We start from the raw sequence: 26,820 nt of genomic DNA on the forward strand, positions 1-26,820 counted from the left end.
GAAGCGACTTGATCGAAACCGGCGTCGCAGTGGTCGAGAAATGACTCATGAGCTGAACATATCGCAATATTCCATTCGGCAAATATTAAAAAATGAGCTCGGGGTAAAGCCATTGAAATTCCAAAAAGTGCAAGAACTTACACCGCAAAAGAAAGGAAATGGTCTCAAAAGAGCTAAAGAGTTGCTTCGCTTGGCCGAAAGTGGTGAACTGCAGAATTTGGTTTTTACCGATGAGAAATCATTCGTTGTCCAGCAGTTTGTAAACAAACAAAGTGATCGTGTTAACTTGCCAAAGAGGTCAGCTGAAAATGTGTACCTTCAGTTGGCCACCAAAACTCAAGCGCTGGCCATGGTGATGATGTGGGCCGCCCTAACAGCCGATGATCGCTCTCCGCTTGTATTAATCTACCGTGGCATCAGAATAAATGCTGAATATTATCGCGAAAATATTCTTCAGGGTATATTAAAGCCTTGGGCACGCAAACATTTTGGCCACAGACCTTGGACATTCATACAGGATTCAGCAATATCGCACTTAGCACGCGCCATTCAAGAATGGTTACTAACTGAGGTTCCTCGTTTCATTTCCAGCGCACAATGGCCATCAAAATCTCCGCATACCAATCAGTTGGATTATTGTGTCTTTCGTATTTTGAAAAGTAAGGTTGGCACTAAAAATTACCAAAGTGTCGATCACCTCAAGCAAGCGCTTCGCCGGGAATGGGCCAAAATACTTCAAAGCAACATTTGGGCAGCGTGTGACGGTTTCTTTGGCAGTTTGAAGGCCATAATTCGTGCCAAAGGTAACCAATTCGAACAAATCTAAACTTATTCTAAAATTTGATGATATTTCCGATATTTTTTGCTTTCATTCAATAAAATTAAAAAAACTGTAAAAATTATGACGTTTTACTTTGTTGCAGTTTTTTTATCCCACCCTGTATATGGGAGCTATAGCTATAACTGAAACGATTTTCAGCAAAATTTGAAGCACTTGCTTTTAGGTTGAATTCCGTCGAAAGTGCCAAAATACGGTCCATTTGGGTTGATGTAAGCCATTTTGTGCACAAAACACTTGAAATCGGATAACTATATATATAGGAGCTGTATACAAATCTGAAGCGATATTGACAAAATTTCCAACACTTATTTCTGAGCTGTATCTGATATCGGGTTCCAAAAATTATTGTTGTGAAAACCATATTAAGTATGTGAGGGCCCTTAACACCAAATCGGATACATTAAATGCATAGGTGAGCTATACCTATATCTGAACTGATTTTCAACAAATTTGAATTATTTGATTCTAGGATGAAATCGGTATGGCCAAAATTCAGTTTATTTGGATAGATATTAGGCATTTTGTGCACATCAAACCCGGTATCTGGTAAAGATATATTTGGAAGCTATATCCTATTCTGATCCGACCTCGATAAAATTTGACAGATGCATTTTTGAGCTTCACATGCAACCATTATATGGAAGATATAGTTATGTCTGAACCGATTTTCTCCAAATTTCATGTACTTGCTTCTAGACTGAATTCGGTAGGATCTGCCAAAATGCAGGTAATTTGGACTGATATTGGCAATTTGTTGTACTAACTTTGAAGCGATTCTCGCCAATTTCAATAGAGTTCTTCCTTGGGCCAAACATATATTGTTTGACAAATTTTAAGTCATTCGGATAGTAAAAGCGACCTGCATTTTGTTCACAAAAAGACATGGACAGCCGGACGAACTGACATGAATAAATCGACTCCGAAAATGATTCTATGAAGATCCTCGAAAGTAACTATGGGTGTATCTCGCTTCCTTCTCCATATTACAAATAAATCCATATAGACATAATACCCTTACCACTATGTAGTGCAGGGCATAACAATCTCTAGGAAGTTTTGTAATAGGATTTATAGAATTCCTGTAGAAGTTATTTTATCTTTAGGACATCATTCAGCCATTTCCAATAGACGTTTAAGAGGTCTTTTATTTTCGAACGAATTATGACCTCTTATAACACTGGATAACATGTATAGGCCTTCTGTCTTAGAAGACTTGTAAAGAGTCTTCTATTTTGAGAAGTCTATCCAGAGAAGACCTATTAGGGATCGTCCCATAGAAAACCTTTAAAAAGTCCTCTATGCATAGAATACCTTTTCGAGGTCATCATTTTTCAGATGTTCGGGATGTGTCTTTTATCTACTGAAGATCTTTTATTTATAGAACCTCTGCAACATTTGTTCTATCACAGAGGGCCTATGTGAGTATGTAATCCACAGAAGATCTGTGAGAGGCTTTCCATACTTTTTTATTTGCTGCCGGTCTGTAGGGTATGCAAGCTAATGAAATAATCATATACGGCAACTGGTGTGGAATCTACCCACTCACACACACGCTTACTCTCCTTCTAAATACTTAATAATATATCATTGATTTTTTTTCTTTTCATTCATTCGAATTTAGCATCATAAAATTAGCTCTACCACACCACCCAGGCACTGGGCATTCCTAAATAAATAGTTCAGCGTCACATTGGCTACTGCGTAGATAACCAAGCTAGCATGGGCCATTATGGCGGCCTAGGCATAAGTAAGACAAATGTTGGTTCATTTAATAAAATTACCTCCAAAAAAGAAAACCAAAGAAAGAAAGCGAAGCAGGAAACCACAAAAATAGGCAGCAGAGAACAAATTCATGATTACATGTTCGTTTCTAAGGAAGACAAAAAATCCCCCCCAACACACACACACTCACCCAGAAAAATTAAGTCTAAGACATTTATCTTTGCCGAACATGTTTGTGGGAAGATAACTGGAGCAGAGATAAAATAGTCCTTGGATATTGTTCTACATCAGTTTAATGACAGATGCGACGATACACAACCGCACGGACACACGCACACACACACACACACGCACACCATTAATACTAATTTAATGTTGTGTAAAGTTTATTTTAAACTATAGTAGGCTCAACTTATGTTTTTCTCCTAGCCTAATCCGGGGCAAGTTTATTTTGGGGTCATTATTTTTAAGAGCTGCAATTAATCTTTACACGAGTCTCCATGAAGAGTGTTCTTGAGGAATTTGCTGTTTTACATACCTTAAGATGTCGGTTGGTTTGAAGATTTAACTGCCACCGAGAAGTTTGTTTAGGTCTGCAAAAAAAAAAAAAAAAAACAAAAGAAAAATGAAGTATAAGAGATTATGAGATTTATGTATTTATGCTAATTTATTAGATAATGTGAAGTATGATCATATTTTAAGACAAATATGTGGGTACATATTTTATATAAGGGGGAATCTGTGATATGATTTTGTAATAAATGGACTAGCGAATGTAGAACCCTTTTAAACCAGGAACATATGTATGTTTTAAAAGGGCATATATAGAGATAATTTGCTGCCTTACGAGTTAATACCCAAATCGAAATGCTAATACAAACTTTGAAATCATTGCGAATACCAAGAGGTACTTTTATATGAAGACCATACAAAAACATGGCCCCATATGGACCATTCTTCCCATAATTCCCGCCAACTGTCAATTTTCAGCAAATATGGTTTAAAACTATAACTGAACCACAAAAACACATTTAACTCTAGCGGCAGCTTTATTTGACTGTACCAAGATAAAGACGTAATTGTCAATACAAAAAATGTGTAGTTTTTTGCTGCGGTATTTTCGGCTGATTTTTGATGGTGGGTTCTTATCCCGGAATACTTGGGGTCCAACTGATAGTAGCGATGCTACGAAGCCCGACCGGGGGCTCTATTCTGGTATTGCGGGTGCAAGGTATCCCAGACCCTCGGTCTGGTTTTTACCCAATTCGGTGTTGATCGAATATGTAGTTGCATTATCAAGGGAATGAATGTAGGAGTTTATGAAGGCTTTTACTAAAATCCATATATATGACACCATTGCTAAAAAAATGCACGTTTGTGGCGTAGTTGGACCTTGAAAGATTATTCTTCTAAAATTCCATTTATGGCACTGTTGATCCTTACGATATTATTTTTAACAAGTAAAAATGCAGTAAGTTCGGCCGGGCCGAACTTTGAATACCCTCCACCATTTGGAATGAATTAGAAAATTTTCAAAAAAAAAGATAAAATCCATTGACAATTCTTTTAAAATCTTTAAAATATCTAATATAGGAAGGTGCCGATATATGGGGGGATATACGATATTGTGGCCCTATAAAGACAAATCTATGTCTGGGTGTAAAGTACTCACAAGGAACTCCTTGTGTGGATTTTCAGATAATTTAATTGGAAAAAGTGGCTAAAATCATCAAAATACCGAATATAGTGTGGACCTATATAGAAAATTCCGTTTCAGGGGGTAAAGTGCTCACAAAGAACTCCTTGTGTGGATTTTCAGACAATACGATTGGGAAATGTGGCTAAAATCATCAAAATACCAAATATCGCGGTGTACCGTTATATGGGAGCTATACGTTATCGTGAATTTTCTGTCGGGGGGTAAAGTGCTCACAAAGAACCCCTTGTGTACAAAGAACCCCTTGTGACCATTCCGTTGAAAAATGTGGCTAAAAACATCAAAATACGGAATATCGGGGGTACCGTTGTATGGGGGCTATACGATATCGTGGACCTACATAGATAATTCTCTGCCGAGGTATAAAGTACCCACAAGGAACTCCTTGTGTGGATTTTCAGACAATTCCGATAAAAAATGTGGGTAAAATCATCAAACTACCGAATATCCGGGGGTACCGTTATATGGGGGATATACGATTTCGTGGACCGATATAGCCCATCTTCGAACTTGACCTGTCTGCAGACAAAAAAGAGATCTGTGCAAAATTTTAGCTTCCTATCTTAATTCGTTTAGACTGTAGCGTGATTACAACAGACGTACGGGCAGGGCTAAATCGTCTTAGAATTTTACGCTGATCAAGAATATATATACTTTGTTGGGTCTAAAATAATTATGTCGATGAGTTACAAACTGAATGACGAACTTAATATACCCTCCATACTAAGTATGGTGGAGGGTATTAAAATAATAACGATTATTCCTAAGGTTGCCTTTGTAAATATATTCTTAGAGAAATTCTTTGTCCTTGAACCGATATCCCTTAAATACGAAATTTGTTCTATTGGTCCTTGAAATTATATGATTATTCCTCATTGGTCCTTGAAAAATATTCTTGAAAATCCACGATAATTCCTCATTAGTCCTTCAAAATTATTTTTAAAAAATTCACAATTATTCCTCATTGGTTCTTAAAAAATATTCTGAAAAATATACGTTTACTCCTCATTAGTCCTTGAAAAATATTCTTAAAAAATCCACGATTCCTTGAAAAATATTTTTAAAAAACACCACGATCGGTATTTGTCATATTCCTTAAAAAAACACGATTGGTCCTTGAAAATATTCTTAAAAACCCACGATTATTCCTCATTGGTCCCTGAAAATATTCTTAAAAAATCCACAATCACTCCCCATTGGTACTTGAAAATATTCTTAAAAAATCTACAATTATTCCTCATTAGTAATTGAAAAATATTCTTAAAAAATCCACAATTATTTCTCATAGGTCCTTAAAAAATATTCTCAAGAAATCTCGGATTATTCCTCATTGGTCCTTGAAAATTATTTTTAAAAAATCCACGATTGGTCCTTGAAAATTATTCATGAAAAATATTCTTAAAAAATCTACGATAAGTCCTCTTTGGTCCATCCAAAATATTCTTAAAATATCCACAATAGGTTCAGGATAGATATTCCTAAAAAATACACGATAGTTCCTGGAAAAATATTCTTAAAAATCCACGATTGGTCCATGAAAAGTACTCTGAAAAAATCCACAATTGGTCCTTGAAAAGCTATTCCTAAAAGCACGGTTATTCATCCGATGTTCCTTGAAAAAAATATTAAAAAAAAAAACCAAATTTAATGGCAAGTATCTCTTTCAAAAATATTGCTAAAAAATCAACGTTTAATCCTTAAGAAAATTCTTCAAGAAATACACGATTGATCCTTGGAAAATATTTCCAGATACTCCCCGATTGGCATTTGAATAACTGTTTTTAAAAAATGTATTCCATAATAGGTTCTTAAAAAAATATCCCTAAAAAATCCACTATAATTCCTCAGTTGGTCCTCGAGAAAATATTTATTGTAAATCTAGGTTTGTGTCTCTTTTTATCCTGACTTGATTATTCCTTGATGTTTTTTCAATAAAAAACCAACATTCAAGTTCACGCTTGTGTTAGTCATTCTTAGTTTTTCCTTTAAGAATAATCTTAAATATTCGCCGAAATCGGCGTTTATACCTCTATTGGTTTATAAAAACTAGATTTAACCATCCATTATTGTATCTTAGGTGAAAGGTGAAAAAGTATTCCTGAAAAAATCAACAATTATTATTGATGTAAATGTCCTTTAAAAATTATTCTTTACAAATCCGGTTTAAGTCTTTGAATAAATCTTTTTTTAAAAAGTGACGTTTTTGGTTCCTTTTAAAAATTTTCTTAAAAAGTCTACTTTTGTGGATCCTTGAAACAATTGTCATAGAACCCTCACTATCATGGCTTTCTATATCCTTGAAAAAATATATTTCAAAATAAAAAATCCACAATTGATCTTTGAAAAAAAAAAAACATTCTTTAAAATCCGCGATTGTTAATTAAATATACATTCTTTGCAAAATTTTGGATTGTTGTCGCCTAACAACCTATTATTGGAAAATCCATGATTCAATTGTCATGGCATACACCACAAAATATTCTCTTCATTTTTGGAACATGAGTTCCACTTAACGAACTCCTTTGTATGCATTCATAAAAGTGAATTAAAAGCTACGCATTTTGCTCCACGAAAATTAAAAAAAAAAAACATGAAAAATTCAATTTCACATCTGTTGGCGTAATGTTCCAGCTACTCATTTGCATCATCATCATCGTCATCGCCGTCATCATGTCGTATGCCTGGGTGTTGTTGGACCAACATTAGCCATCACCATCGCCATATGATGCAGTCACATGTGGCGTACAACCCGAAATTTTGTTGGTTGCAGTTGCTCCTCGGTTGCATTAATTGAAGTCATTGTAAGTTACGAGAGCGCAAGAGAAATATTAAATGCAATCTGCAATGCAATAGTTGAGCTTTCTTCCCTCCTCCCTACCACTTATCCCTGTGACGGTTGCAGTTGTATGGTTATGTGTTGCATTTATGCAACATTGCTGTTACACATAGGTTACGTATGAATGTAGCCTCAGTGTGTGTTATGTTGGGTTGGGGCGTGTTGCAAATCGTAATGTTGTGCCGTGTGTGTGTTGGCTTGCATTATATGACATCTATGCCTAATTTTTTCCCAGCTGCTGATGTTGTTGCGGCAAGTAGCTGCTACTGCTGCTACTACTCGGTACTTCATCATAGACGTATTGTATCTGGTATGAAATATATTTGCCGAAATTATTTGACAAAAATATGATAAGAATGTTACGAATAATGTGAACTAGGTTGTAACATTAAATACTGTAAATATCGTTTTGATTTTTTGTAAAAATTCTCACACACAATTTGAACATACATTTTGTTTCAAAATGTTTTTCGCAATATCATCTGAAGAAATTATGTTACATCACATGAGGTACTACAGTAATTAAATTTCGGATATTGTGTGGAGTTTCAAACATAGTGTTAAGTTAGTTCTTAAAAATTCACGTTTGTCGCTCTGTTGATTTTTAAAAAATGTTTCAAAAACCTTTAAGTCTATGACTCCGCTCGGTCTTAAAAAAATATTCTTTAAAAATCATCGTCATTGGCTCCGATTTCGAGATTGACCAAAAGAATTCTAAAAACCCGAAATTTTGTGTGTCTGGTGGTCCTTAAAAAATTCTTAAAATTTCCACGACTGTGGTTCTATAAGTCCTTAACAAAATATTAAAAAAATATGTTTCGGGACTATGGAACTATAAAATATTCTTAAAAATTCGAGTTTAAGGATCTGGTAGTCCTTTGAAAAAAATATTCTTCAAAAATCCAAGTCTGTGGATCTGGTGGTCCTTTAGTCCTTGAAAAACAATTGTTTAAAATAATCCAAGTTTGTGGCTCCTTAAAAAATATTTCAAAAAAAAATCTACCTTTGTGGCTCTAAAATATTCGTAAAATATCTACAATTGGTCCTGGAAAGTTGGTCCAGAAAATTTTCACCGCTAGTTGTCTTTGATGAAATATTCTTAGAAAATCCACAAAAAAATGAAAATATTCAGAGAAAATGGTCCTTGAAAAATATTCAAATTATTGGCCACGAATACTTCATAGTTAATTCTCAAAAAAGTAATCTAAAACAGATTTATAACCTCAGCCAAAGTCAGTTTTTTTTTTTAAATATATTTTGAGTTGCATTATGGTTATTTAAACTGTTGACCCTTTATGGTGGAGCATCCGAGGTCATGGTCCTAATTGGAAGTGTAATCATGGTTATTCAAAAATTTGTCCCATTGTGCGCGTGATACCAGAAGGAGTTTTTCATACCAGATCTTGTTTTGCTAAAATATGTGTCAATTTTGAGGATAATCAGACTCTTATTTAAATTTTATAAGAGTTGTTGTCATTCAAAATGTTAACCCTTTGTGGGCGAGGTACTTAAGGGAGTGGGTCGATATTGTCCATTTTCCCACCTGACCTAGCGACGGATGATCCTTTCTTGTTGTATCCTATCTTGTTGATCCTTTTTTATTTTCTGGTGAAATTGCGATCGGTTGTAGGGAATATACCAGAAGTAGTAGCCCAATATTGCCCATCTCTGAACTCGATCTAAGTTTGGTACTAATATTACAATCTACCAAGTTTGAACCAAATCGGATACACCCTTCGAGAGTTACCGGCCGCATCAGCCAGCTAGGCAGAATGTGGAAGGACGGACAAACCTAGATCGAATCGAAATTTTCTGAAACGTAATGGTGGGTCTATAGTGTGTATGGTGTCTAAAACCATTTTTTCGATGAGACACGTTTAGGCATATTAAATGATATTTAACCTCTGTAGCCATATGGAGGAAGATATAAAACATGGCTCCGTGGGTCCATGGAAAACTATTCTTCGAAAATCCACTTTGGTCCTTGGAAAAATATTCTTAAAAAAACCAACATCTGCGGTTACACTGATCTTTGAAAAAATATCAAATGATGTTTAAACTCTGTTTGTCTTTGAAGAAAAAAAACATAAAAAAAAATTAAAGGCTCTGTCGGTAATTAAAAAAAAAACCTTCCTCAAATTTCCGTTTGTTGTTCTGTTGGTCTTTGAAAAAATAATTTCCTCGCTTGTGGCTCAGGAGGTCCTTGCAGACATATTCTTAAACAGCCCACGTCTGTGATTCTGTTGGTCTTAAAAAATAGTTTGTGGCTCAGATGGCGTTCCAATAAAAAAAAATCTAGCTTGTTACTCTGAAGGTCCTTGAAAAAAAAATCTCCAAAAATTCTCGATTGTGCTCTGTAGGACCTTGAACAAAGTAATCCAAGTTTGTGACTCAATTTGGTCCTTGAAAAAATATTTTAAAAAATCCACGTTAGGTCCTTGAAAAATATTTCAAAAAATCCAGTTTGGTCCTTGATTTTTTTTCTTTTTTCCTTTTAATGTATTTGAGTTTTCGCTTTTTAGTGGAAATTATCAAATTTTTTGACTTAAAAGTTATAATTTATTTTACCCGCTAAATATTGTCCAAGGCCGTAAAAACCGGTAGACTTCTGCCCAGCCCTAAACTCTAACTTCATGCAAAATTCTTTGAGCAAATTATTTCCAGAACTTCTCGCTTGTGACTCAGGAGGTCCTTGAAAAAATATTCTTAAATAGACCAGGTCTGTGGCTCACATGGTCTTCCAAAAATTAGTTCTCGTTTGTTACTCTGAAGGTCCTTGAAAAAAAATATTCTCCAAAAATTCACTCTTGTGGCTCTGTAGGACCTTGAAAAAATATTATTGAATTTTTGTCTGATCCTTAAAAAATATTTTTTAAAATCCACGTTAGCCTTGAAAAAATATTTAAAAAAATCCACATTAGCCTCGAAGAAATATTTGAAAAAATCCACGTTAGCCTTGAAAAAATATTTTAAAAAAATCCACATTAGCCGCGAAAAAATATTTGAAAAAATCCACGTTAGCCTTGAAAAAATATTTTAAAAAAATCCACATTAGCCTCGAAAAAATATTTGAAAAAATCCACGTTAGCCTTGAAAAAATATTTTAAAAAAATCCACATTAGCCTCGAAAAAATATTTGAAAAATCCACGTTAGCCTTGAAAAAATATTTTAAAAAATCCACGTTAGCCTTGAAAAATATTTAAAAAAAAAACCACATTAGCCTTGAAAAAATATTTGAAAAAAATCCACATTAGCCTTTAAAAAATATTTGAAAAAAAAACCACGTTAGCCTTGAAAAACTATTTAAAAAAATCCACGTTAGCCTTGAAAAAATATTTAAAAAAATCCACATTAGCCTTGAAAAAATCCACGTTAGCCTTGAAAAAATATTTTAACAAATCCACGTTTGGTCCTTGTATTTTTTAAATCTATGTTGATCATTTGAAAAAATACCTAAAGAAAATCCACGTTTGATCCTTTAAAAAATTTTTGATCCGTGAAAATATATCTACAGAAAATCCACGTTTGATCCTTAAAAAAATTGAAGAAAATCCGCAATTGATCCTTAAAAAAATACCTAAAGAATATCCACCTTTTATCCTTAAAAAAATTAAAGAAAATCCACGTTTGATCCTTGGAAAATTTTTAAAAAAAATCCAAGTTCGATCCTTAAAAAAATATTTTAAAAATCTGTTTTTTTCCTTGAGACATATTCTTTAAAATCCATGTTTGTGACTCATTTGATCCTTGGAAAATATTATTAAAAAATCCCCGATTGGGGCTCAGAAGGCCCTTGATTAATATTTGTTTGTGGATCTATTTTTCCTTTAAAATTGTAAAAAGTCCCTTTTCTGGCTCAGTTTGTCCTTGAAAAAGAAAAAATCCACCTTTGAGACTCTGATGGAAAACTTTTCTTTAAACCACGTTTGCATCTCAGATAGCCCTTAAATAATATTTTTAAAAAGTTCATATTTGTAACCCAAATTGTCCTTAAAAAATATACTTAAATATCAAAAATTTCGTCTTTTGATCCTTGAAAAAATATTGTCAAAAATCCTGATTTGTAGATCTGCTGGTCCTCGAAACTTTTTTTTTAAACCTTACAAAAAAAAAAAAATAATAATAATAATAATAGTTTGTAGGTATCCTTGCCCTTGAAGATCTTTTCTTAAGAAAAGCTGTTTTGTGGCTCTTTTTGTCTTTACTAAAATATTCTTGAAAATTCAATATTATTTCTGAAGTGGTCCAAAAAAATCCAATTTTTTCACTTTCTGTCATATTATATTGCGTTAAATATCCGTGAAATTAAAATAAAAACTAAAATATTTATAATAGTGACTATATTTTTCCTTATTTTTTTTCAGATACCTTATCGAATGATTGTGTTCTACCCTTGGTCAACCGAGGGTTATACCATTATTGAAAGCGTCCGTCGTTTGGTCGGTCGGTCGGTCTTTCTCATCTCCTGTTGCTTTATGTTTTTAATTGGAATATTGGCCTTAATTTTGTGGACGTCGGTGTGGGTGTGGCATGAGTATGCTGCTGTGTGTATGTGTGTTTGGTATGCTCGATATAGCCAGCGTGTAAATAATTTTGCATGGTTTACATTTTTACACATCATTTGCTTGTGTCCTCAATTAAATCACAGAAATAAGAAAAATGAACAACAACAAATACACCAACAACATGTCATCATGCAAATGAAAGATGTTCGGAAGGCCAAGTGCTTCTGTGTGGATGCTGTAAATGGCATTATTTTTGCTGATGAAGAAATGGAAATATGAGGAATGTTATTGGTGAAATGCATCTTTGGATTGGATTTTTTTTTGAGTTCTAGGAAATTATATGAATTTAAATGTTAACTGGAGAATTCTGCCTCAAAAGAGAGCAAATGCCTTCTGGGTCTTCTATAACATAGGCTTTTGGACTTGTGTGGGCAGAATTTTTGGTCCTCACAAAAAAAACCCTTTGATTTTCTACGATAAGTCCAATAGTTAAGCTATTAAAACAGTTTACCTTAAGGTCGACTTCAATGCTTGGAACCATAGTCGTAGTTTCTTAAAGGGTACTTTTCGGGAACTAATATGCTAATAATCACGGACTGTTTGCTGGATATTTTGTAAATAATTCATAGCCCAATTTTTAATAATGTTTTCAGGGGCCATAATCATGAAGTTTTGAAGAATATGCATTCATGAACTCATAGATAAAAATTGTGAATTATGTTAAGAATATATTTTTTTGCAGATCAGCAGCGGCCTGGAGTTTTTGATTTATTTTTAAGCACCTTTCGCTGAATTTTTAAAAATATTTTTTTCATAGGCAAATCATGGAAAATCATGGATTTTAAAGAATATTTTTATAGAGCAATTGATAAATAATAAGTTTCAAGAAACATTAGACCCAAATTCTGATATTTTTCAGAATATCTGTCATGAACTTAAAGACCTAATCGTGGTTTTAGTATATACAGGGTGAGATGTTTTTTCATCAGCAAACTTCAGATTGCTGTCATTTCTAAGCCACTCGTCCGACAGCTGTTAAAATTATTCCAGTGACAGCTCATTCTATTGTTTACAAGCGTACAAAAGCATTTTGGTAGGAATTTTCCAGAAAAAAGTTATTCGTGATGGAATTCAAGCGTGATAGTGTGATTTCTTTATATTTGGCCGGAGAACCACAAGTAGCTACCTTAGAGCACTCCAGCATTTAAATGTGAATAAATCTTTAGTGTCTCACACCATCGCTCGTTACCGTGATAATGGTAGTGTAGCCCGACGTCAAGGAAGTGGACGGAAGAAAACAGCAACATCAGCAGAAATGGTTCGAAAAGTAAAAAAGCGACTTGATCGAAACCTGCGTCAAAGTGGGCGAAAAATGGCTCGTGAGCTGAACATATCGCAATATTCCATTCGGTAAATATTGAAAGTGAGCTTTGGGGTAAAGCCATTGAAATTCCAAAAACTGCAAGCACTTACACCGCAACAGAAAGAAAACAGACACAAAAGAGCTAAGGAGTTGCTTCGCTTGGCCGAAAGAGGTGACCTGCCGAATTTGATTTTCTCCAAAGAGGTTAGCTGAAAATGTGCACCTTTGGTTGGCCACCAGAACTCAAGCGCCGCCAAAGTCCGCCATAACGTCCGATGTTTGTTGTTTCGCTTGGCCGAACGTGGTGAACGGCCAAATTTGGTTTTCTCCGAAAATGTCAGCTTAAAATGTGCACCTTCGGTTGGCCACCAGAACTCAAGCGCCAGCCATGGTGATGGTGTGGGCCGCCATAACAGCCGATGGTCGCTCTTCGCTCATATTAATCGACCGTGGCATTAGAATAAATGCCCAATTTTATCGCGAAAATATTCTGGAGGGTGTATTAAAGCCTTGGGCACGCAAACATTTTGGCCGTAGGACTTGGACATTCCATCGCACCCAGCACGCGTCACCCAAGAATGATTACAAAATGAGGTTCCTCGCTTCATTTCCAGAGCCCCACCAAAATGGTCAAATGACCACCAAAATCTCCGGATACCAATCCATTGGACTATTGTGTCTGGAGTATTTTGAAAAGCAAGATAGGCACTAAAAAATACCGAAGTGTCGATCACCTCAAGCAAGCGCTTCTCCGGGAATGGGCCAAAATACCGCAGAGCAACATTCGGGCAGCGTGTGACGGTTTCATTGGCCGTTTGAAGGCCATAATTCGTGCCAAAGGTGACCAATTCGAATAAATCTAAACTTATTCTAAAATTTGATGTTATTTCCGACATTTTTATACCCTCCACCATATTATGGAGGGTATATTAACTTTGTCATTCCGTTTGTAACTCCTCGAAATACTCATGTCAGACCCAACAAAGTATAAATAATATTGATCAGCGTAAAATTCTTAGTCGATTTAGCGAAGTCCGTCTGTCTCTCTGTCCGACTGTCTGTTGTAATCACGCTATCTTTCGAACGAATTGAGATAGAAGGCTAAAATTTTGCACACATGTTTATTTTTTCAGTAGGCAGGTTATGTTCGTAAATGGGCCATGAAGGTTCACGTTTTCATATAGCCCCCATATAAAGGTACCTCCCGATATTCGGTATTTTGATGATTTTAGCGACATTATTCACCAGAATTGTTTAAAATTTGGTATTTGGAGTTCGCAATGGATACTACAGCCTAAGACAGAAAATTGTCTGTGCAGGTTCACGTCTTCGTATAGCCCCCATATAACGGTACCTCCCAAAACTCGGTATTTTGATGATTTTAGCGTCATTATTCACCGGAATTGTTTCAAATTACGTATTTAGAGTCCGTAATGGGAACTACAGTCTCTGACTGAAAATTGCCTATGCAGGTCCAGGTCTTCGTATAGGCCCCATATATTAGTTCCTCATTATATTCGGAATTTTGACGATTTTAGGTCCAATACTCACCGAATCAGTTTGAGATGTCGTATTTGAAGTTCGTAATGGAAGCTACAGCCTGTGACAGAAAATTGTCTATACATGTACAGGTCTTCATACAGCTCCTATATAACTATTTCGAATTTTAATATGGTATGACAAACAATGACTATGTAGGTCGGCTATATTCGGTATTTTTAAAATTTTAACATTTTTTTAAGGATTTAATTTTTTGAAAATTTCCAAATTCGTTCCAAATGGTGCAGGGTATTTATAGTTCGGCCCGGCCGAACTTACTGCTTTTTAACTTGTTTGCTATCATTCAATAAAATTTAAAAAAAATGTCAAAATTATGGCGTTTGACTTTGTTTTTTATCTTACCCTATATAGTACCATTTCTATATTTTCTATTTAAATACCTATCTCCCTTTCAAGATAGGGTTAGAAGACACAAAAGAGTTTCAATAAGAAGGCCTTTTAGTGCTTTTAATGGAGATGTACTGGTCTTCTGGTAGGAGATCTCTTGGTTGAAGAACTACTTGTCTTCTAGTAGATGTCATATTGGTTGTCTATGCACCTGAGATTTTTCTTTCTCAATATTTTTGCGCCCTCTTAAGTTGTTCTTAGAAATTATACTACTAACTCTTTTATCACAATTGCTTCCAAGAACGGTGATTCCTTTGATCATAAAAAAAAACAAATTTAAATCTCATGTGCTCAAATATATTTAAAAGTTAATTCCGGAAAAATCCTTCGACCGTAAACACAAAATTTTGTTGTTTTCTTTGCATTTCCTTGGCTAATGAGTTGACTGTCGTTGTTTCCCCAACCGAAAAACATAGTCGAAAAAATCTCTTCTCAGAAGTGATAAGGTTAACCTTAACGTTAAGAGTTGCAGGCACACACGCACACATGCATAGCCGTACATACGTATACGTATGTGTTGGTGGAAGTACTTACGTGCCACTTTTAAAGGCACTAATTAGACATGTACGAGAGATAAACTGTACTTTGTGGCTTAAGCAAACTTGTGTGCGAGTGTGTGTGTGTGTGTGTGAGGGTGCGAGTGCGGCTGCTGTTCTGAATTAACTGAAGCGAACTTTCATTGCTGATGGGTTGGTTATCTGGCGGTTTCGGGGGGACAACGCGGAGTGCTCGACGGCATACGTGTGGCATTGACATTTGGCTTAACATCAAACCGAGAAAAAAGTTGTAACTAAAATTAGTAAGTAAAATACTAAAGTTAAAAACTAACAAGGCTTTTTGGTAAACGAAGGGTTAAGAACAGAAGTTTGTCGTGGAAATTTGTGGCATGTTGTTGCGTTGGTTTTTTGGGTGAAAGGATGATTTTTTTTGTGGAATAATACCAGGCATATTGGGAGAAATTTACCTACATACCTAAATAAAATTAAATGGAATTAAATTTAAAATTAATTCCCAAGGGTCTCATTGGAATCAGTGATCGCATCTGCATTTTTTGTTTGAAATTGCGAGTACTATATGGCTTTGTAGAGAATAGTGTTTGAAATCGTCATTTTAATAGAATTTTATAATTGTCCTGTCATTTCTTGCTTTCTTTTAGCTGCTGAGTCCTCATCTTATAAAATAATATCTACACAAATGCATATATTGAACCTCATGCTTAAACGCTTCTGCTTCTCATATTAAAGAAAAATGCATTGTTTTCAAATGCAAAATTGAATTGTATCTTCTTCTCCCAAGCATTTTTTTTTCACAATTTATAGTTGCTCAATAAATGTTAAAATTTTTATTAAATTATTATTTCCCTTTGCCATTCAAGAGGAATAAAACAAGAATTGCAGCAAATAAATGCGAAGAAAGAAACCCCATTTGTAAGGACGACCGATGCTTTAACAATGTTTCAATTTTCCATGTTAGTTTTCCTTTGTTGAAAATAAAATAAATACTAAGAGAGTACAGCTGATGATGATGAGGATGATGTAAATGCTTTTCTATGGCTTAACAAGAGTGTGAAAAGGATATTTATTTTTCTTCTTATTCATTTCATTAAACTTCAGCAGGAACAGGGTTGCCAATCCAATTTGGTGGTGTGAAAAATTGTCCAAAATCCACTGTGACTTGAAAAAATATTCGTAAAAAATCCACGTCTGTAACTCTGCAGGTCCTTGAAAAAATATTCTTAAAAAATCCACGTCTGTAACTCTGCAGGTCCTTGAAAAAATATTCTTAAAAAGTCCACGTCTGTAACTCTGCAGGTCCTTGAAAAAATATTTTTAAAAAATCCACGTCTGTAACTCTGCAGGTCCTTGAAAAAATATTCTTAAAAAATCCACGTCTGTAACTCTGCAGGTCCTTGAAAAACTATTCTTAAAAAATCCACGTCTGTAACTCTGCAGGTCTTTGAAAAAATATTCTTAAAAAATCCACGTCTGTAACTCTGCAGGTCCTTGAAAAAATATTCTTAAAAAATCCACGTCTGTGACTCTGTAGGTTTTTGAAAAAATATTCTAAAAAAAACAATCACATCTGTGAATTTATAGGTCCTTGAAAAAAAGTTTAAAAAATCCACGCTTATTGGTCTTTTGGTCCTTGAAAAAATATTCTTTAAAAATCCACACTTATAGGTCTGTTGGTCCTTGAAAAAATATTTTTTAAAAATCCACGCTCATAGGTCAGTTGGTCCTTGAAAAAATATTCTTTAAAACTCCACGTTAATAGGTCTGTTGGTCCTTGAAAAAATATTCTTAAAAAATCAACGTCTGTGACTTTGTAGGTCCTTGAAAAATATTCTTAAAAAAATCCAAGTCTGTGACTTTGTAGGTCCTTGAAAAATATTCTTAAAAAAATCCAAGTCTGTGACTCCAATCTGTGTCCTTGAAAAAATATTCTTAAAAAATCCAAGTCAGTGACTCTGTAGGTCCTTGAAAAAATATTCTTAAAAATCCACGTCTGTGACTCTGTAGATCCTTGAAAAAATATTCTTAAAAAATCCACATCTTTGACTCTGTAGATCCTTGAAAAAATATTCATAAAAATCCACGTCTGTGACTCTGTAGATCCTTGAAAAAATATTCTTAAAAAATCCACATCTTTGACTCTGTAGAACCTTGAAAAATATTTTTCAAAAATCCAAATATGTGACTCTGTAGGTCCTTGAAAAAATATACTTAAGAATCCACGTCTGTGACTTTGAAAAAATATTCTTAAAAAATCCTCGTCTGTGACTCTGCAGGTCCTTGAAAAAATATTCTTAAAAAATCCACGTCTGTGACTCTGCAGGTCCTCGAAAAAATATTCTTAAAAATCCTCGTCTGTGACTCTGTAGATCCTTGAAAAAATATTCTTAAAAAATCCACATCTTTGACTCTGTAGATCCTTGAAAAAATATTCTTAAAAATCCACGTCTGTGACTCTGTAGATCCTTGAAAAAATATTCTTAAAAAATCCACATCTTTGACTCTGTAGATCCTTGAAAAAATATTTTTCAAAAATCCTAATATGTGACTCTGTAGGTCCTTGAAAAAATATACTTAAGAATCCACGTCTGTGACTTTGAAAAAATATTCTTAAAAAATCCACGTCTGTGACTCTGCAGGTCCTTGAAAAAATATTCTTAAAAAATCCACGTCTGTGACTCTGCAGGTCCTTGAAAAAATATTCTTAAAAAATCCACGTCTGTGACTCTGCAGGTCCTTGAAAAAATATTCTTAAAAAATCCACGTCTGTGACTCTGCAGGTCCTTGAAAAAATATTCTTAAAAAATCCACGTCTGTGACTCTGTAGGTTCTTGAAAAAAATATTCTTAAAAAATCCACGTCTGTGACTCTGAAGGTCCTTGAAAAAATATTCTTAAAAAATCCACGTCTGTGTCTCTGTAGGTCCTTGAAAAAATATTCTTAAAAAATCCACGTCTGTGTCTCTGTAGGTCCTTGAAAAAATATTCTTAAAAAATCCACGTCTGTGACTCTGTAGGTCCTTGTAAAAATATTCTTAAAAAATCCACGTCTGTGTCTCTGTAGGTACTTGAAAAAATATTCTTAAAAAATCCAAGTCTGTGACTCTGTAGGTCCTTGAAAAAGTATTCTTAAAAAATCCGTCTGTGACTCTGTAGGTCCTTGAAAAAATATTCTTAAAAAATCCACGTCTGTGACTCTGTAGGTCCTTGAAAAAATATTCTTAAAAAATCGACGTTGGTGACTTTGTAGGTCCTTGAAAAAATATTCTTAAAAAATCCACGTCTGTGACTCTGTAGGTCCTTGAAAAAATATTCTTAAAAAATCCACGTCTGTGACTCTGTAGGTCCTTGAAAAAATATTCTTAAAAAATCCACGTCTGTGACTCTGTAGGTCCTTAAAAAAATATTCTTAAAAAATCGACGTTGGTGACTTTGTAGGTCCTTGAAAAAATATTCTTAAAAAATCCACGTCTGTGACTTTGTAGGTCCTTGGAAAAAAATTCTTAAAAAATCTATATCTGTGACTCTGTAGGTCATTGAAAAACTATTCTCAAAAAAAATCCACATCTGTGATTCTGTAGGTCCTGAAAAAATATTCTTAAAAAATCCACGTATGTAGGTCCTTAAAAACATATTCTTAAAAAATCCTTGTCTGTGATTCTGTAGGTCCTTGAAAAAATATTCTTAAAAAATCCACGTCTGTGATTCTGTAGGTCCTTGAAAAAATATTGTTAAAAAATCCACATCTGTGACTCTGTATGTCCTTGAAAAATATTCTTAAAAAATCCAAGTCTGTGACTCTAGGGCCTCGAAAAAATATTCTTAAAAAATCCAAGTCTGTGACTCTGTGGGTTCTTGAAAAAATATTCTTAAAAAATTCAATTCTGTAACTCTGTAGATCCTTGAAAAAATATTCTTAAAAAATCCACGTCTGTGACTCTGTAGGTCCTTGAAAAAATATTCTGAAAAGATCCAAGTCTGTGACTCTGTAGATCCTTGAAAAAATATTCTTAAAAAATCCACGTCTGTGACTCTGTAGGTTCTTGAAAAAATATTCTTAAAAAATCCAAGTCTGTGACTCTGTAGGTTCTTGAAAAAAATATTCTTAAAAAATCCACGTGTGTGACTCTGTAGGTCCTTGAAAAAATATTCTTAAAAAATCCACGTCTGTGTCTCTGTAGGTCCTTGAAAAAATATTCTTAAAAAATCCACGTCTGTGACTCTGTAGGTCCTTGTAAAAATATTCTTAAAAAATCCACGTCTGTGTCTCTGTAGGTCCTTGAAAAAATATTCTTAAAAAATCCACGTCTGTGACTCTGTAGGTCCTTAAAAAATATTCTTAAAAAATCCACGTCTGTGACTCTATAGGTCCTTGAAAAAATATTCTTAAAAATCCACGTCTGTGACTCTGTAGGTCCTTGGAAAATATATTCTTAAAAAATCCACGTCTGTGACTCTGTAGGTCCTTAAAAAATATTCTTAAAAAATCCACGTCTGTGACTCTATAGGTCCTTGAAAAAATATTCTTAAAAATCCACGTCTGTGACTCTGTAGGTCCTTGGAAAATATATTCTTAAAAAATCCACATCTGTGACTCTGTAGGTCCTTGAAAAAATATTCTTAAAAAATCCAAGTCTGTGACTCTGTAGATTTTTGAAAAAATATTCTAAAAAAAAAAATCACATCTGTGAATTTATAGGTCCTTGGAAAAAAGTTTAAAAAATCCACGCTTATTGGTCTTTTGGTCCTTGAAAAAATATTCTTTAAAAATCCACACTTATAGGTCTGTTGGTCCTTGAAAAAATATTTTTTAAAAATCCACGCTCATAGGTCAGTTGGTCCTTGAAAAAATATTCTTTAAAACTCCACGTTAATAGGTCTGTTGGTCCTTGAAAAAATATTCTTAAAAAATCAACGTCTGTGACTTTGTAGGTCCTTGAAAAATATTCTTAAAAAAATCCAAGTCTGTGACTTTGTAGGTCCTTGAAAAATATTCTTAAAAAAATCCAAGTCTGTGACTCCAATCTGTGTCCTTGAAAAAATATTCTTAAAAAATCCAAGTCAGTGACTCTGTAGGTCCTTGAAAAAATATTCTTAAAAATCCACGTCTGTGACTCTGTAGATCCTTGAAAAAATATTCTTAAAAAATCCACATCTTTGACTCTGTAGATCCTTGAAAAAATATTCATAAAAATCCACGTCTGTGACTCTGTAGATCCTTGAAAAAATATTCTTAAAAAATCCACATCTTTGACTCTGTAGATCCTTGAAAAAATATTTTTCAAAAATCCAAATATGTGACTCTGTAGGTCCTTGAAAAAATATACTTAAGAATCCACGTCTGTGACTTTGAAAAAATATTCTTAAAAAATCCTCGTCTGTGACTCTGCAGGTCCTTGAAAAAATATTCTTAAAAAATCCACGTCTGTGACTCTGCAGGTCCTTGAAAAAATATTCTTAAAAAATCCTCGTCTGTGACTCTGTAGATCCTTGAAAAAATATTCTTAAAAAATCCACATCTTTGACTCTGTAGATCCTTGAAAAAATATTCTTAAAAATCCACGTCTGTGACTCTGTAGATCCTTGAAAAAATATTCTTAAAAAATCCACATCTTTGACTCTGTAGATCCTTGAAAAAATATTTTTCAAAAATCCAAATATGTGACTCTGTAGGTCCTTGAAAAAATATACTCAAGAATCCACGTCTGTGACTTTGAAAAAATATTCTTAAAAAATCCTCGTCTGTGACTCTGCAGGTCCTTGAAAAAATATTCTTAAAAAATCCACGTCTGTGACTCTGCAGGTCCTTGAAAAAATATTCTTAAAAAATCCTCGTCTGTGACTCTGTAGGTCCTTGTAAAAATATTCTTAAAAAATCCACGTCTGTGACTCTGTAGGTCCTTAAAAAATATTCTTAAAAAATCCACGTCTGTGACTCTATAGGTCCTTGAAAAAATATTCTTAAAAATCCACGTCTGTGACTCTGTAGGTCCTTGGAAAATATATTCTTAAAAAATCCACATCTGTGACTCTGTAGGTCCTTGAAAAAATATTCTTAAAAAATCCACGTATGTGGCTCTGTAGGTCTTTGAAAAAATATTCTTAAAAAATCCACGTCTGTGACTCTGCAGGTCCTCGAAAAAATATTCTTAAAAAATCCACGTCTGTGACTCTGCAGGTCCTTGAAAAAATATTCTCAAAAAATCCACGTCTGTGACTCTGCAGGTCCTTGAAAAAATATTCTTAAAAAATCCACGTCTGTGACTCTGCAGGTCCTAGAAAAAATATTCTTAAAAAATCCACGTCTTTGACTCCGCAGGTGCTTGAAAAAATATTCTTAAAAAATCCACGTCTGTGACTCTGCAGGTCCTTGAAAAAATATTCTTAAAAAATCCACGTCTGTGACTCTGCAGGTCCTTTAAAAAATATTCTTAAAAAATCCACGTCAGTGACTCTGTAGGTTCTTGAAAAAATATTCTTAAAAAATCCACGTCTTTGACTCTGCAGGTCCTTGAAAAAATATTCTTAAAAAATCCACGTCTTTGACTCTGCAGGTCCTTGAAAAAATATTCTTAAAAAATCCACGTCTTTGACTCTGCAGGTCCTTGAAAAAATATTCTTAAAAAATCCACGTCTGTGACTCTGCAGGTCCTTGAAAAAATATTCTTAAAAAATCCACGTCTGTGACTCTGTAGGTCTTTGAAGAAATATTCTTAAAAAATCCACGTCTGTGACTCTGCAGGTCCTTGAAAAAATATTCTTAAAAAATCCACGTCTGTGACTCTGTAGGTCTTTGAAGAAATATTCTTAAAAAATCCACGTCTGTGACTCTGTAGGTCCTTGAAAAAATATTTTTAAAAAATCCACGTCTGTGACTTTGCAGGTCCTTGAAAAAATATTCTTAAAAAATCCACGTCTGTGACTCTGTAGGTCCTTGAAAAAATATTTTTAAAAAAATCCACGTAGGTCCTTGAAAAAATATTCTTAAAAAATCCACATCTATGACTCTGTAGGTTCTTGAAAAAATATTCTTAAAAAATCCACGTAGGTCCTTGAAAAAATATTCTAAAAAACTCCACGTCTGTGACACTGTAGGTCCTTGAAAAAATATTCTTAAAAAATTCACGTCTGTGACTCTGTAGGTCCTTGAAAAATATTCTTAAAAAATCCACGTCTGTGACTCTGACTCTCTTAAAAAATCCACGTCTGTGACTCTGACTCTCTTAAAAAATCCACGTCTGTGACTCTGTAGGTCCTTGAAAAATATTCTTAAAAAATCCAAGTCTGTGACTCTGACTCTCTTAAAAAATCCACGTCTGTGACTCTGTAGGTCCTTGAAAAATATTCTTAAAAAATCCACGTCTGTGACTCTAGGGCCTCGAAAAAATATTCTTAAATATTCTGTGACTCTATAGGTCCTTGAAAAATACTCTTCAAAAATCCATGTCTGTGACTCTATAGGTCCTTGAAAAATATTCTTCAAAAATCCACGTCTGTAACTCTGTAGTTATTTGAAAAATATTCTTAAAAAATCCACGTCTGTGACTCTGTAGGTCCTTAAAAAAATATTCTTAAAAAATCCACGTCTGTGACTCTGTAGGTCCTTGAAAAAATATTCTTAAAAAATCGACGTTGGTGACTTTGTAGGTCCTTGAAAAAATATTCTTAAAAAATCCACGTCTGTGACTTTGTAGGTCCTTGGAAAATCATTCTTAAAAAATCCACGTCTGTGACTCTGCAGGTCCTTGAAAAAATATTCTTTAAAAATCCACGTCTGTGGCTCTGTAGGTCCTTGAAAAAATATTCTTAAAAAATCCACGTCTGTGACTCTGCAGGTCCTTGAAAAAATATTCTTAAAAAATCCACGTCTGTGACTCTGCAGGTCCTTGAAAAAATATTCTTTAAAAATCCACGTCTGTGACTCTGTAGGTCATTGAAAAAATATTCTAAAAAAATCCACATCTGTGACTCTGTAGGCCCTTGAAAAAATTTTCTTAAAAGATCGCGTCTGACTTCTTATTCCATAAAATCTACGATTATTAAATCTCAAAATAAAATAGATTCTAAACCCGACCAAATGTATAATTTTAAAAAAATTGAAAACAAAACTCCGAATTCAATTGTGTTTCTTTTTGTCTATTTTTTCACTTTAGTTTTATTTTCAGAAACCCAATTGGAATTGGAATTGTATTCTAGCAGCATTTAATTGACAAAATTCGCAATGCATTCGCTTCATGCACTGCAACAGTGTTGCATCATATTTGCAACAATACAACAGATGTTAACCAACCAACCATCCAACCTCCCTACCCCCTCCGACACTCATTCACTATTCATATATTCGAGAGAAGACGTGAGAACGTGTTGGGTTTCATATAAAAATGCAATAGAATAATGTTCGAGAGCATGGCGTGTAAAAAAGATAGTTTGTTTCATTAGAGTTCTCTGCTTGTTCTTCAGCGCTGTGGCAGTGAACCCAGTTGGTATCGAATTTTTATTCTTCTTTTGCTTTGCTTACAATTTATTTCATTATCAATTGCAGCGTATTGAGTTTTCAATAATTGTTGCAACATGCCAAGAAGCACTTGAGTGATACATGGAAGCACTGAACCCGAAATGAAGCCATAAACTCAATTGCTTCAGAAGAGGGGGGAGAAATACAATTTAGATGGATGTGAATATTGCTTTAAAGTGTGGGAATAAAAAATTGGAAACAATATTTGGAATATTCATAAATCTTGTAACTCAGTATTTAAAGAAGATAAACAAATATTACATCCATTGTTGTTAATATCATAAAATAAATCTACACATTATTCAGGCCAAAACATTTACATTATTTCACAATCATTATTTACATTCATTCATATGTCGTACGGGGAAAGGAGGGGGGAAAACAAAAACTTTTCATGAAAATTGTTTATTGTTTTTCCATTTTACTCTTATTTTTCATTTTCTACTTTCGAAAGAAAGAAGAAACTTTTCTTTCTTAGGCCAACACACATCCTTATTACCATCATCTTAGTAATGGGAATAGAAAAGAAACCCAGGGAACAAAGGGAGATATAAGAGCTGTCATCTGGCTGCAGAAGAGCTGTAAGAGATCTTCTAGCCCTAGAAGAACTTAAGAGGGCTGTAACAGCTGTTCTGGCCATAGAAGAGATGTAACAGCTGTTCTGGCCATAGAAGAGCTGTAACAGCTGTTCTGGCCATAGAAGAGCTGCAACAGCTGTTCTGGCCATAGAAGAGCTGTAACAGCTGTTCTGGCCATAGAAGAGCTGTTACAGCTGTTCTGGCCATAGAAGGCATGTTACAGCTTATCTCCTGGCCACAGAAGAGCTATAACAGGTCTTCTGGCCCTGAAACGCTATAACAAGTCTTCTGGCTGTGGAAAATTTCTAACAGTTCTTTTGGCTATAAATGAGTTTTAAGAGTCCTTCTGGTCATAGACGATCTGTGGGAAGTCTTCTATCCATGGGAGATCTACTGGATGTGTTCTGACCATAGAAGACCTGCTTGAAGTTTTGTGTTCATAGGAGACCTACTGGAGGTCTTCTGACCATAGAAGACCAGCTTGAAGTCTTGAATTCATAGAAGATCTGTGAGAAGTTTTCTGTCCACGGGAGATCTACTGGATGTGTTCTGACCATAGAAGATCTGCTTGAAGTTTTGTGTTCATAGGAGGCCTGCTGGAGGTCATCTGACCATAGAAGACCAGCTTGAAGTCTTGTGTTCATAGAAGATCTGCTAGAGGTCTTCTGTCGATAAGTGAGATGCTGGAGGTCTTCTGTACATAGAAGACTTCCTGGAGATTTTCTTTCGATAGGAGACCAGCTGGAGGACTCCTCTGCACAGAAGACTTGCTGGATGTCGTCTGTCAATAAAAGACCTACTGAAGGTTTTCTATCGATAGGAGAGGTTTTCTGTCCGTAGAAGACCTGTTGGAGGTATTTGATCTACAGAAGAACTGCTGGAGGTCTTCGATCCATAGAAGACCTTCTGTATATTGAATACCTGCACACAGTAGACCCCCCTACTGTGTATAGAAGACCTACTGAGGGTCTTCGGCCTATAGAAGGTCTTCTGTTTATGGAAGCCTGTGCTGTCCATAGAAGACCTACTGGGGGTATTCTGACCAGCTCGAAACCTTCTCTCCATTGGAGACGTGTTTAGAGAAGATCTTTTTTGGTCAGGTTTGTATATAGTGAAAATCTTTAGTATACAGAAGACTCATTTATGTTCTACCCTCTCTCTAAAAGTTGTACCAAAATAATTGGTATCCAATTGTTCACTGGGTTGTCCCCTGAGATTCTATTCACATCGCTTGAAACCATTTCATACAACTTAAGTTACCTTGGCAAGGCAATGCATTTCCTTTTCCTTACTCGCATTCGCCAGCGTATGTAATTGTAGTTATGTGTAGATGACTTCGTGTACACATTGAAACTATTTGCATACATATGTACTGTTATGTATGTAATTGTGTTCGGGTATTCTTGTGCTTTGAAAAGTACTTTCTTAATAAATCACTACAGGTCGACAGTTTGCTGACTGTTATTGCCTCAAAATGAAAATATTATGTTGCATATTGCAAAAGGACTAAGTAGTTGTGGTGGTGGTGGTGGTAGTGGAGCCACGTTTTGGTTGGTGATGGTGCTGTTGGTGTGGCAATGGGCAAATGTTGTGTTCCTTTCGTATGTATTTATGTATGTGACTCCTTGGTGTTGCTGATGATTATGACGAGGAGGACGAACGACAATGATGGCGCTGCTAATGGTTGTTTATGTTGGCTGAGTACCATTTTTGTGTTTCTAGTGGTAATACCAAAATGTGAAAAAAATGATGGAGAAATGGAAAACATGGTGTGTCGGTATTTGTTGTTTAAGTACTCTTTCCAAGTATTTGTATTGCGTATGTGATAACACAAGTGTAAATATGCACAAACACCACAAAAAAAAAAAAAAAATAACATAGCGTTTGTTTATTTAAATTTTTTTTATTTAAAATTTAATGGAAATATTAGAAAAAAATATGTCTGTATTTCAATTAGGAACGCTTGTAGTCTGGTTTTTACTTTCTATGCAAAAGATAAAAGATATCAGAAAATGTACATAAATTCTTTGAACCAAAATATAGGGTTATAATGTGCTTGTCACTTGAGTAGATGCTGTTCGCTTTATTTGTTCAATTATACATTTGGAAGGAAATAACTCCCACCGTAATTCTATATCTTTAAGGACCTATTTTGTTGAAGAAATTACCATATAGGCATCGTGCCATAGCCATAGCTAAGCCGCTATTAAATCGACAAGAAGTGAAGTTTCCTATTTCAAATATAAACAAGTAAGCAAAGACTATAGTCGTGCGGAGCCGACTA

At 34.6% G+C, this 26,820-nt stretch overlaps 1 protein-coding gene across 2 annotated transcripts in view; it reads right to left on the reverse strand.

Annotated features, from left to right (window-relative positions):
- Positions 1–26,820, reverse strand: part of LOC101891526 (uncharacterized) — a 217,739-nt gene that overhangs the window by 113,344 nt on the left and 77,575 nt on the right. For both annotated transcript variants that reach the window (XM_059126368.1, XM_059126369.1), the window contains one exon: positions 3,102–3,156. The gene's annotated coding sequence lies outside the window, so the exon portion shown is untranslated. The remainder of the gene's footprint in view (positions 1–3,101; positions 3,157–26,820) is intronic.

The sequence above is a fragment of the Musca domestica genome, unplaced genomic scaffold (genome assembly GCF_030504385.1).
Source record: "Musca domestica strain aabys unplaced genomic scaffold, Musca_domestica.polishedcontigs.V.1.1 38, whole genome shotgun sequence".
NCBI classification, from domain to species: Eukaryota; Metazoa; Arthropoda; class Insecta; order Diptera; family Muscidae; genus Musca; species Musca domestica.